This window comes from Schistocerca serialis, chromosome 3 (genome assembly GCF_023864345.2).
Source record: "Schistocerca serialis cubense isolate TAMUIC-IGC-003099 chromosome 3, iqSchSeri2.2, whole genome shotgun sequence".
NCBI classification, from domain to species: Eukaryota; Metazoa; Arthropoda; class Insecta; order Orthoptera; family Acrididae; genus Schistocerca; species Schistocerca serialis.
Window position 1 is genome coordinate 286,452,540 of NC_064640.1, and position 12,921 is coordinate 286,465,460.

Sequence of the window (12,921 nt, forward strand, 5' to 3'; positions counted from 1 at the left end):
ACGTTTAATGACATCTTTGGGTTTAATCTTTCCTCTTCGTCCTTTAGATAACTGTTAAAGCCATGTACTGCTTATTATAAAATTTGATGGCTTTGATTCTCCATCGTCGCTGTTTGCTTCGGATTGTCGTGGTTTCAGGTTTAAATGCTACTGTGCATTTGTAAACACTGAAAGTAGAAGTTTAATAACAAGGACAGAGTAACAAAAATAGAAGAAATACGAATCGTTGCATACATGGAATGATAATGATTAAAACACACAGTTTAAAGAAACCTGGCAGAATTATCTTGCGGAAAACTTGCGACTTATTCGAAAGCGGCGCTCTTGTATAAGTTTCTATCTTTCCCGCTAGAAGCGCTAGTCAAACTAATGGCGCGTACAAATTTTAAGTGTTTACGTCTGCTGTTTCTAGTCGTATCGGTTGTGGTTGTTGTCGTGCAATTAGTTTTTAAGTGAACTATGATCTTATTAACGTTGTGATTTACGCATTCGGCTGTAGCGGCTTCTGTTCAAATGTAAATGCACCCCAATTCTTAATTTATAAAGGTAAGTTTTCACTCAAACAAAGGTGTTGGTTACGGGAAACGGCGTTCTCTCAACGCTGAAGTTTAGATTTCTGTATGAAAAAGTACACAAGTAGCATTGCATATGTAACTGAGATGTACATTCTGTTTGAAGCTATTCTTATCCATCGTGTAAGCTGCGCTTACTTCGTGTACATTACGTGTGAATGTTGACTCATACAACTCATGCCAGTGTATGTAGTTACGCAAACCGTTGGATGTGGCAAAATACAAAAATAATATCTACGGCGCGTGTAAGACGGTCACCACGAATGTTTTTTGCAGATATGGAACGTAATTATAAGTAAGAGTAAGGACACTGTCATGAACAATAGCAGCAACAACAGTAGACACACAATTGAGTTGGGCCGTATGTCATAACAAAACATACCTTCTAATTTGTAAAACAAATTAACTTTGTGATTTTTTTGAGGGTCCCCTAACGCGACGTTAACACTAGACAAAAACTGAGAGGTTCCAATTTTGTAGAGGACGACATCCATTCAGACAGTAAATGTGAATGATTTGATGTTAATAAAATATGAAGACTTTAATTCAAATGACAGAATTAAAAGTTGAATTTTGCCATAATTGCCGTACAATACTATTTGTAAGATATAGTTACAGAAATAAATTGACAGGTTTTGTGGAAATGCAGTGTAAGAAGTATCTCATGTTAAGTGTAATCATCTAATATGGTCTAATATTAATTTCCTAAAGCCCCATCCACTTTATAGGGACTTGTTTAAGAAGTTGCCTATCATTTAATTTAATGTTTAAAGAAATGCTGGTCACTCTTCAGTCCATCATAAACCAGATTATTATTTACTTATTTTAAGTTAAGTATCTGTGCTTATCATTTTGTATTCTGGGTCTGGGATGTTTTTTTGGGATCACAAGTGTGCTGACATTATTGGTTAAATACATTTACAAGTCATGAATTCAGTTAAATAGGATAACATCTACCAAAATTCTGTGAATTGAAACAAGTCCCCACTGTTTATCTTTTTATTCATTGTACTTTCTTCCTCATTTAAAGTTATAGCTGGGCACTTTTTAGCCATATTGAATTATTCAAAAGTAATTGTCACTGACTTTACTTAACCTTTGTTGTGCAGAGGTTGAAATTTCTGTCTGTTCTATTTTAACTGGAACTAAAGTTGTAGATTAATAATTTAAAATGTGGAAGTATGTATTATGCCTATCCCATGACAATGCTGTAAGACGAAATAGTGTGGGTTTTACCTTGAAGCAACTTCTTTCATTCTAGGTTATTTTTATGTATCTTACTATACAAAAATGTAATTCAAGGGATGGTTTGTATGTGCTGTAGTGGCCTCCTTAAAATACTACGCCTTCTGACCTTGAGATTACTTCTTGTAGTCAGTTATTAATTCACTTCATCATCCTCATCAGGCAGTTGACTTGACCTGTTGGCTAAATACTTTCTCTTGACTTCTCCATGCATTACAGACCTCAGCTACATACTTATCATGCTTTTGCAAGTTTTCTTTGTGTTTTATCAGCTTCCATGAGGTCAGCTCCTCAGTCTTCTCTCATCTCATAGTTTCTTTTATAACTTATCTCTTACCTCATTTTGATCTTCTTGCCATTATCAGTCAGGTGAGCCCTAACTTGTTCAGTTTTTACACCAAGTATTTTCACTTAGGCCTAGTGTAATTTCTCTGTCATATACAAAGTTAAGGTGAACTTTAATTTCTCTTGAATACAGTTATATAAGGATAAATAATGTAGGGGTAAAGGTTCATAATAGTTTAAAAGTTTGTTGAATGCATCTGTGAGAACCTCTTTGTTTCTTGATTACTATTGATGAACTTCCCTGCTTTATCTCTCCGCATTAATCTTGAGAGTTCATATTTTTGTAGATATCTGCTAAAAGTTTTCTAAAGAATGCTCAAATGTGTAATCCAGTGGTGAAATTTATCTATGCATATGTGGTGCAGCTAACATCCACTCTTTCTGAAGTCAGAACGTTTCCAGGTTTTTAATTTGTGGGGTTTCCTTTTAAAGCATGTTGGTTTTGAGAATATATTGTGATTTCTGTCAATCTTTGACAATTTTGGTTGCCCCACTTATGCACTAGTTATCATCTCTAGATAGTATATGTATCCAGAATGAATTTTCATTCTAGGTTTGAATCCCAGTCCATCATACAGTTTTAATCTGCCCTGAAGTTTCAAAGCAACACTCATTTTGCTGCACTGTGAAAATTGTTTCTGGAAACAATTACGTGGGCTGTGACTGGGCCAATTCAATCCACCATAATCTTCTGAATGGCAGCCAACCAAAGTTGAAAGGCTGCCTTCATCTTCAAAAGATCTTCAGTGGTTGGCTGTGTAAGGTGTCACCCTTGGGTGAGGATAAATGCTCAAATTATAATTCATAATGTTATGCAGAAAGCTGATTGTTGGTTAGACATGGCTGATGTTATGAAATTGTGTAGAAGACTAGAAGCTGATCAGCACCCTCAAGCCTTGAACCCTAATATCACTAGGGGTAAAAAAAAAGTGGGAGTTGGCCAAGGGAGGGTGATAGTATAGGGTATTGGAGCCTGATACAAGGGGAAGCAGTGTCACACTCAGCTTGGGATCCCATGGTTACCACTCACATACTCCAAACTCATTGGCCGTGTGAGCAAGAAAATGAATTTTCAACCGCTATCTGGTCTATATTTTAGATTAAAGATGCTCTTTTGATGCATTGGGTGTGATTTCAGGTGATATCACGTCTCTTTTACTAATGTGCCTGCAGAAGGCTTTCCTGTGTGGGCTCTCCTACAAGTATATCTTTTGATCATCTGGAAGTTTGTGATGTTACTTGACAGCAGAGTATCCTTTCTAAGCTATACAAATGAGGCACTCTGATATTCATTGGGCCCTTTGTCTTCAAAGATCACATTTCTAGTTGAGAATATTCTGTCCAGCTGGTATGACGATGTTAGTAGTGTCGTTGTAAGTTCTATTTTCTAAAGTATAAATGTCTTTGCTACAGCAATAAATGATATAAAGTCCACTACTTCTTTGTGGATGACAATTTATTTTTCTACTTCTGTTGCAGTCTTCTCACAGCAAGCCATTAGTGGCAACTAGTAATGAAAGGGGGGGGGGGGGGGAGGAGTATGAGAAAATATAGTTTTGTACGCTGATTTTAAATATTCTCTTCATATATTATCCCTAACTGCATTACCGGTATATAAGTGTTAAAAATCTGTGTAGGTTCTGAGCCGATCATTTTAAGAAACCTCATATCACACAACATCCTCAGGTTCCTAAACAAATAAGTGTTAGGAGGAGACAGAGAATGGTGTGTTCTGTATGTCTGTCATGTTAAGCTGCAATTCTGTGTCTTATGATTTATTGCTCCATGCTGGCATATCTGAAGCTTCTGTTTATTGTGCATAATGAGGGAATTGGATTGGATACAGGGTATATGGAAACAAATTTCTAGTTCTAAATATGAATTGAAATAATGTTACTGCACTGAGATGTAGCAGATTGTCAACCTAATTACTGTTTAACAGACATGATTAACTTTTAGAATGTTGTAGGTTAACAACGTACCCCTTACTGTGTTTATATAAACACTGTTTCTTGTAACATAAAAGAGAATGAAAAAAATTAGTTAGAATTTTCTGACCTGTGGCTCACTCAGAGGTCCAAAGTTGAATTGTCAACATCTCTTAACAAGGTGGTCCAAATGGTGAATGAGAAGTGTACATCTGGACTGATTGAAGGCAAGAGAAATGACTCCATTGGGATAACCATTGATAAACATGCCTGCACTGTATTTGGGTAATATGGCATTCATCCTGTCTCCCCAAACTGGATATGTTGGACACATATGGGTTGAAATGGCCCAATTTGTGATAGCTTATGTGGGTAGGAGCCTGGTAGAGTGCTCCAAGCAGTTACAACTCCATTTTATGGTTATCCTCTGCACAGAGTAGTTGGTGGAGGGTATGTTGACCTCCATCCCAGGACTGGCATGCTGCTGAATTCAGTTGCCAGGAAGTTGTAGCTGTGACCAATAATCTTTGGTAAAACATGCATGGCAGAAATGGTTATGGAAACTGAGAGCTGCTATAGCCTAGCTGATTTTAGACAGTGCCTGTGCATTCCTGTGTCTGTGGCCTGCAGCCAACTGTGTCACTGGCTGTAAGTGTCCAGTTTGGGAAAAATGATTCCAAAATAAGTTCTGCATTGCTGCTTGTGATAATGGCTGCAGTACATGCTGGAAGGTGCAGGGCTTTCATCCATGCACCAGCTTTGCTAGTATCTTTCTGCCGATTGGAATAGACCTGTAGGTGCAAAGGGAGATGGTTAAAGCCTCTTCTGTGGATCTTTGGTTCATTTCTTTCATGTATTCCCCTTAAATGTATGTGTTAGCTGTGTACAATTGAGAGTGATATGGGAATGTTAGAAAATGGATAATACTATTTTGGGCATTGATAATTTCTGAAGTTTGAGCTGTAAATTGAAAACAATTATCAGAAACCATGCTTTCGACAGAGTTATTACTTTAGATTTAGTGATGTTGCTGTTCATTAGCATCCCAAAAGGAAATCTAAGAAACACATTAATGACTGTTAGCCACATGAATTGTGCAAATGGCCCTGTCAAGGTTCAGTTGAAATGGGCCGTGGGTACAACACATGCACTGATAAGCCAAAACATTTTGACCACTGCCCACTGTGATATTGGATACCGTCTGGTGGCATTGTGGGCACATGAAGCGATAGCAAAAGTATGTAAGTGGAGCAGACATGAACAGGGAATCACCCTAGCGAAGATATGGGTTGCAAATGGGGAAATCCGTTGAGATAAGCGACTTTGACAAAGGGCAGATTATTATTATTATTATTATTATTATTGTTCTGAAGAGCCTATGAATGAGTATCTTGAAACTGGTGAAGCTCGTCGAATGATCACATGCTACTATTGTGAGCATCTATGGAAAGAGGTAGAAGGACAATGAAACTACCACTAGGTGCTGAATGGTTGGATATCCACAACTCTTCACAGAACTTGGGGTTAGGAGACTTGTTTGCTCTGTAAAGTAAGATAGAGAGTGATCTGTGGCATCTCTGATGACAGGGCACAATGTTGGTGCACATAAGTCTTTCGCAGCGTACTGTGTCATACATTGTCGAACATGGAGCTCTGTAGCGTACCACCCAAACGTTTTCACATGTTGACCCAACGACATCATCAGTTAAGATCGCAGTGGGCATGGGACCATCAGGATTCAGTTGTGGATCATTGGAAACAAGTCAGCTCTACGGGTGAATCACATTTTTGCTGCACTAGGTGATGGTCGTCTCCATAAAGGCTGTCATCAAGGTGAACAATGGCTTCAAATGTGCAGCTCGCCACGGGTGCGGGTTTGTGGGAATAGTATTATGCTATGGAAGACATGCTGCTGCATTTGCATGGGGCCTTCGGTAGTAATTGAAGACACACTGACAGCTGCAAACCACGTGCATCCCTTCATGCTTGATGTCTTCCCTGACGGTGATGTCATCTTTTGGCAATATAATTGTCCATGTCTTGGAGCCAGAATGGTGCTACAGTGGTTTTAGGAGCATTATAGTGAGCTCATGTTGATGTCATGGTGACCGAATTCGCTTGATGTAAATCTTACTGAACCCATCTGGGTCTCCACCGGATGTCATCACTGCATATGCAAAGCAGCAGCCCATTATTTACATGAATTACATGACCTGTGCATAGACATCTAATGCCCTGCCCCTCCTCAAACCTACCAGCAAACTGTTGGATCCCTGGTATGCAGAATCAGTGATGTATTTCATTCCAAAGAGGGACCAACAAGCTATTAAGCAGATGGTCATAATATTTTGGCTCATTTCCTTGCTGAGTCTTGGCAGGAGCAGGTCGCCTTTCAATGCGATGTTATACTGTTGTGGCTGACCAGTAAGACAAGTAAATAAACTCCCCCCAGTGGTTCATTTGAGAACATGACGGGAGTGGAATCACCATTTGCTGCTCTTTGCCCTTTGTGCACAGCAATAAAATGACTTGTGAGACAGTGGTCTTGGGAGCAGTAATATAAGGTGGGTCAGTGAACCGTTCAAGCTAACCATGCTGGAAATGCTGATTCACACCTATAAGAGTGCGTAATGAAATGTACTGCATTATACTGAAAACTTGGACTGACTTGGCTCTCTCCTTATCCAGGCGGAAGTAGAACACTTCTGGTGAGTCAGTAGTTGGATCTGGTCCTATTTGGAGCCTAGAAAGTGCATTGGCATTTGTGTGTTGAATTTTCAGCTGGTGTACTACTTTATAGTGATGGATGCTCGGGCACATGGTTGATCACATGTACTGCAGAAAATAATTGGCAAACATGAAATAATTCAGCATAATAATTTGCTGTCACTTGCACCAGAGTTAGTTAATATGGGATAAAATGAGAAAGTATTCATTACTATGCCACTTTATCCATAATACGGGAATTCAAGCATACCCCCTGAACCTGTTGCAAACAAACTCCAGTCATTAAGCATTTCTTCCTGATAATATATCCTTGGGCCCAAAAAACACTATAAGGAGTGTGTGATCGGTGACCAAACTGAACTTTGCAGCAAACCAATAAATGTAGAAATTTTTAAACATGTAAATTGTCATCATGATCTACATACTTGTAAATGTGAGAGTAGTTTTGTTGCTCAATGGTGACCATCCTCTTGATGTAGGATATAGGATGCTGATTGCTTGGTTACCATATTGTCTTTTCGTTAAATCAGTGCCAGGATCCGTAGTATATATGAGTGCAATTAACATCATTTCAGGTGTACATGATGATAAACATGGTGCCAGTTTGAGGGTTGACTTGAGGTCCAGAAAAGCTTAATTACAAGCTTGCAACCAGACAGCCTTTGTTTTCAGCTGTTTTATGGGGTGTGTTGTGTCAGATGTGTTACGGATAAAGTTACATAGTGAGGAATCCTTTGTTTTTGTTCACTGTTAACTCATGCTGGTGCAAGTGATAGCAAATTATTATCTTAAACTATTTTGTATTATTTTTTTTCCTGTGAAAATGGTCAACTAAATTAATTACCTTGCCCTAAAAGTGTAAGTGTGTAATGTTAGGTAACAGTAGGTATTCCATTATATCATCATTTTATTTGTTTTGGAGTAACATATCTTGATGTCACACCTGTAGTCAAAAATACCGTCAGTATTTTTATTTCATGCAGCACTTTGCAGCATTGGAAGAGTAAAATGTAGTTCTGGTCATGGAGCGATTTTTCCTAAGTCAGAATCTATGTGACATGTCAATGGAGCCTTGGAGTTGCGCCAGTTGAATAGGGGAGAAGGGAATTTTAAACAGCTAGCCGTCATTGACTCAATGCAGCATCAGTTCCTCAAATCCCACAAATCTAATTAACTTTAGATACTTTTTGAAATGCTAAAGTTGTTGTTTAATCTGTTACCTCTTTGACAAATAATCACTGTGGCCTCATAAAATAGTGAATAGTGTGTGTTATAACTCTTTAACAAGTTGCAGGTATCAAATTTGTTGTTCTCAGCTGAAACATTACTGTTTTTAACATATATCTATGAGGATACTTTCATGTCTGTTTGTCTGTCTGTCTGTTGCAAATTTTGCATAAGATATGAAACATAACTTCCTGGTGAGTTAGAGACTTGAAATTTCAAACATAGCTCAGAACAGGATGACAATGCAATATTAACTCACTTTCTTGTTGGTGTGTTTGGTAGGGGTGGGGGTGAAAAAGTTTGACAACATCTGGCATCTCGACTGTCCTGCAGAACCAGCATGTTGTGCAGGTAGTATTGGCAGGAGTTCCAGGCAGTATGTGAGCGGATGGGCATCGGTGTGCAGTGAGAGAGGGACGAAGAGATGGACAGAGATATGGGGAGGAAGAGATGTGTGCAATATACATGACAACCTGTACACAGAGATATGGGGAGGAAGGGAGAGATGTGTGCAATATACATGACAACCTGTTCACAGGTGAAGCCTGGTTAAAAATGCTGGTGTGTGTGTGCGTGTGTGTGTGTGTGTGTGTGTGTGTGTGTGTGTGTGTGTGTGTGTGTGTGTGTGTGTGTGTCTATATTAGTATAAATAATTACTCAAATAAAGAAATATATTTCATCAACATGTTTAAAATCCATCAAGAAATTTCACACATACGAGACTGAAAAGCAGAAAATAATCATTTAAAAACAAATTTTTAATATAACAAGTTTTTAAATAGGGCTAAAAATCATAAAATAATTTCTGCTAACCCCATCCAGATAATCCTGAAAATTTGTGCATGTAAAGTTTTAATAGCTGCGACAGTAGTTGATGTAATGAGAAAGTAGGACACATGCAATACGCAATTAATGCATGAATAGTTAACTTCCTAACTAATATCTATTGTATGCGCCCTGTGTTTTTCATTATAAATCTAGTAAGTATTGCCATAGCTATTAAAAATTCACAAACACAAAGTTTCAGGAGCTAGGAGAAATCTCCTCCCTCCTCCTCCTCCTCCTCCTCCTCCTCCTCCTCCTCCTCCTCCTCTTCTTCTTCTTCTGTATACAAATTCAAATACCCTGCTCACTTCTTTCTGTATATTCGGGCTGATCTTAGGAACTATTGTAGAGGTTTCGATACAATTGTTGCTAATGGGTAAACTGATTTGTGAGGAAGGTTCATGTATCTTTAATTTGTAAATATTTCCAGCAAATTGGCTGAACAGTGATGAATTTGCCAATCACTGCCGTGCAAACAATGCCATTACCAACTAGCAGTGAATGGCGGAACTCCTTGGATGTACAGCTCTGTGCTGTACAATGCAACTGTGACCAAACTGAGTGTGCATAAATGCTGTATCTTCTTTTGATTTATCAACAACAGGAGGAACACAATGGGTGTGGCGCGGTCAGTGTAGGCACAATGTATCATATGCAGACATTATTTGTATGGGCATTTTGAAATTAATCTGCATTTCGCTTGTGGCACAGTGTAATCAAAAGTGCACCAGCCAAACAGTAGCAGCACTGTTCATAATTGTTGGTGGATTCGTGAGCTGCTTAAAGAAGGAAACAGACATGGGCATGATCTTCTTGAAACATTAAAAATGGGAATATGGAATGGCTTTCAGAAACTCCTAGCAGATGACTACAGAAAATTTTGAAATACATATCTAGATGGTTTGGGGATGCATTTAAAAAGACGACGATAATTTCAGACTGTCAGTTTCTGCTTCCCTCACATTTGCAATCACAGTTCACACACATAATCGACTGCACATTCTTTGAACACAGGGCAGTGAGTTACTTAACTTTAAAGTTTTGTGCACAATTGTTTGAGAGAAATTACATAGCAAAATATCATGTGAATCCAAAATCAGTGGTTTTTGCTTTTTGTGTAAGGCATAAAACATTTCTCAAAAACCTACTTTACCAAGGGAAGCACATTTGATTTGTTAACATTACATATATTTTTTCAGCAGTGAAGTTGGTGACCCCTACTTTCTGCTTCCGTTGAATGAAACCTGGATGCAGTCACAATTATTTGCATGTCAGTGTGGAAAGGCCAACTGCAAAGAACTGAAACAATGAATCAGAACAACAAATCAATGTGTACTAAGATTTTCAAGAGGGGTGCCATCATGGGCTACACATTTAGAACAAACATGTTTTGTTCGGTTGTATTTTCTTTTATTTATGACCAACAGAAATAATGCACTCAGCCAGCTTCTGATACATGATATGCTACAAATTCAGTACATATGCAATCACACACACATACTCTCATGATTCACATAGAATATTTACATTGGTTTTTAGTGTATATACTGCTGAAGCAAGTACTATTTACATTGGTTGTAAACACATTAATCACATCATTCATCGTCCTATCATTGATACGAGATGTCACTCCAAACACCAAATACTTATGGAATGGATAATATTTATGTCTCCTAAGAAGTTTCCTGGCATACACTGTTTTGAGTTATATGAAACTCATGATATTCAGTTACCTAACATTGTTCTCAGAATTTTTTGCTTAACTCTATACAGTGCCCTGTAAAGAAATTTATCCCTACACCAGACAAGTTGCCTGGATGCAGATATTTAGGGCTATCTATGCAAAGCCAGGGGGTTATCTAGTTAGTTTATAATTTTTAGTCAGATTTAAAAATGTGTTACATTAAAATTTATTTTTATTTAAATAATTATTTGCTTCTAGTATAGTAGAGTGGGATGTCTTCTGCTGCTGTTTATGCATTCTCCATAAGTTAGTACATTGTCAGCTAATACTTATTACCAAGAATCAATGTAGAGTGAAAAATATTTACAAATTGACAAGTAACGTAAATGATATGCACTTCAGCCTATGTTCCAGTAAGTCTGATCTATGATGACTCTGATCCTACTGTACTTCTTTCAGATCTTTAAAATCTGCTAACTAGCTATGCTCTTGTCAAATGACTGCCCCCTCCATTTTTTGTTTTTGTTGTTGTTGTTGTTGTTGTTGTTGTTGTTGGGCTCCGAGCTGGTTGTCACGACCTACAGCAGTACCAGTGACAACCAGGAGCAGCATTCACCAGTTAACCAAATCGACTGTCCAGCTGATCTTCCACTGTTATTTCCTGAAGACACAGTATAGTAATAATGATTTTATGCATTTCATAGTCACAAAGTTACTGAATCATGTCTTCTTTCAAAGGTTTCAGCTCCATCTCCAAAAAATCGTTGTATTTATCACATTTTTGGCATGGTGAGAGTTTGACATATTTATACCGATCTGAGTATGACCACACCTTTTGTTCTCTGGTTTGATGATGCTGCACAATTTATCATCTCTCTCTTATTGACAGATTAATGAGTATCTTAGCAGAAGAAACTAACAGTTATGCACATCAGCCAGTCCTGATTTAGAGCAGTAGTGACCAATAACAAGTGAAGAAATACATGTTTTTCTATCACTTGTAATGTTGCAAACTGTAGTGAAGTCTACTGAACAGCAGTTATACTGCTGATCACATAACAAAATAAATTGTTACCCCCTTCTTCAGAGAAAGAAAAGTAAGTGAAATAAAACCATGCCCTTCGATAGACTGTGGCAGCTAAAAGTATCTTACAGTTTTAGAAGAAGAAAACATTTGATCCAAATTACTGTCCCAGTTCTAAAGTGAATAAAGTGTGGGCCGTACTTTGTAAGCTGCAGAAGAAATATTTGAAATATTACTATCCTGAAAGAGTTATTAAAATTTATCTAAATCTCAGTAAATATGTAAAGGCAGTCTTGGCAGGGTACAAATCAATATCACTAAAATATCATGATTTGGCATCAGGTATTTTATCTTATGTGAAATCAGAAGTATATATGTAATATACACTATAATGTGTTCTGGGAAGGGTGCAAAATTTGATGATGATGTAGAACCCTCTATTATTTCACAAGTTAAACCATGGACGTCAGTGGAGGGGGGGGGGGGGGGGAGGAGGCTTCATGCCTCAGTGATACACATAGCTATACCTTAGATGCAACTGCAGTGGAGAGGCCAGACTAACCTATTGCTCCTAAAGAGGGACAGCAGCCTCTTCAGTACTTGCAGGGGCCACAGTTTGGAGAGTTGACCGACATGGCCTTGTGCTGGTACTGTGAATGGGGGAAACTACAGATGTTATTTTTCCCAATGCCGTGCAACCTACTGTATTGTTGAGTGATTATTTATGTCCTCTTAGGTGAAATATTTCGGAGGTAAAATAGTCCCCAGTTTGAATTTCTGGGTGAGGACTACTTGGGAGGATGATGTCACCAGGAAAAACATAACTAGCATTCTACAGGTTGCAGTGTGGAATGTTAGATTACTGAATTGTGTACATAGTTTGAGGATTTAAAAAGGAAAATGGATAGGTTGATGTTATAGTGATGTGTGATGACAGGAAGAGCAGGACTACTTTAGTCAGTTGAGTACAGGATAAACAACACAAAATGAAGTAGGGAATGCAGGAGTAGGTCTAATAATGAATAAGAAATCATGAATGTGGGTAAGCTTCATTAGCATAGCCAAGATAGACACAAAGCCAACAAACACCACAGTAGTACAAGTTGAAATGCCGACTAGTTCTGCAGTTGATGAAAATGTTGAAAGAATGGGTGGTGATATGATGAGCTAAAAGGGATTAAAGGAAAAATGGTTGGAGAACATGAACTGTGGGAAAGGAATAAAAGAGGAATCTGCCTTGTAAAATTTTGAATAGAGCATAATTTATTCATCACCAGCATCTGGTTTAAGAATCATGTAAAATTGTTATATATGTAGAGGAGACCTGGAGACACTGGGAGGATT

The 12,921-nt window shown here is 38.1% G+C and overlaps 1 protein-coding gene across 1 annotated transcript in view; it reads left to right on the forward strand.

Moving 5' to 3' along the window:
* The first annotated feature begins 381 nt into the window (after positions 1-381).
* Positions 382-12,921, forward strand: part of LOC126470068 (endoribonuclease Dcr-1-like) — a 287,625-nt gene continuing 275,085 nt past the window's right edge. The window contains exon 1 of the mRNA XM_050097576.1: positions 382-546. The gene's annotated coding sequence lies outside the window, so the exon portion shown is untranslated. The remainder of the gene's footprint in view (positions 547-12,921) is intronic.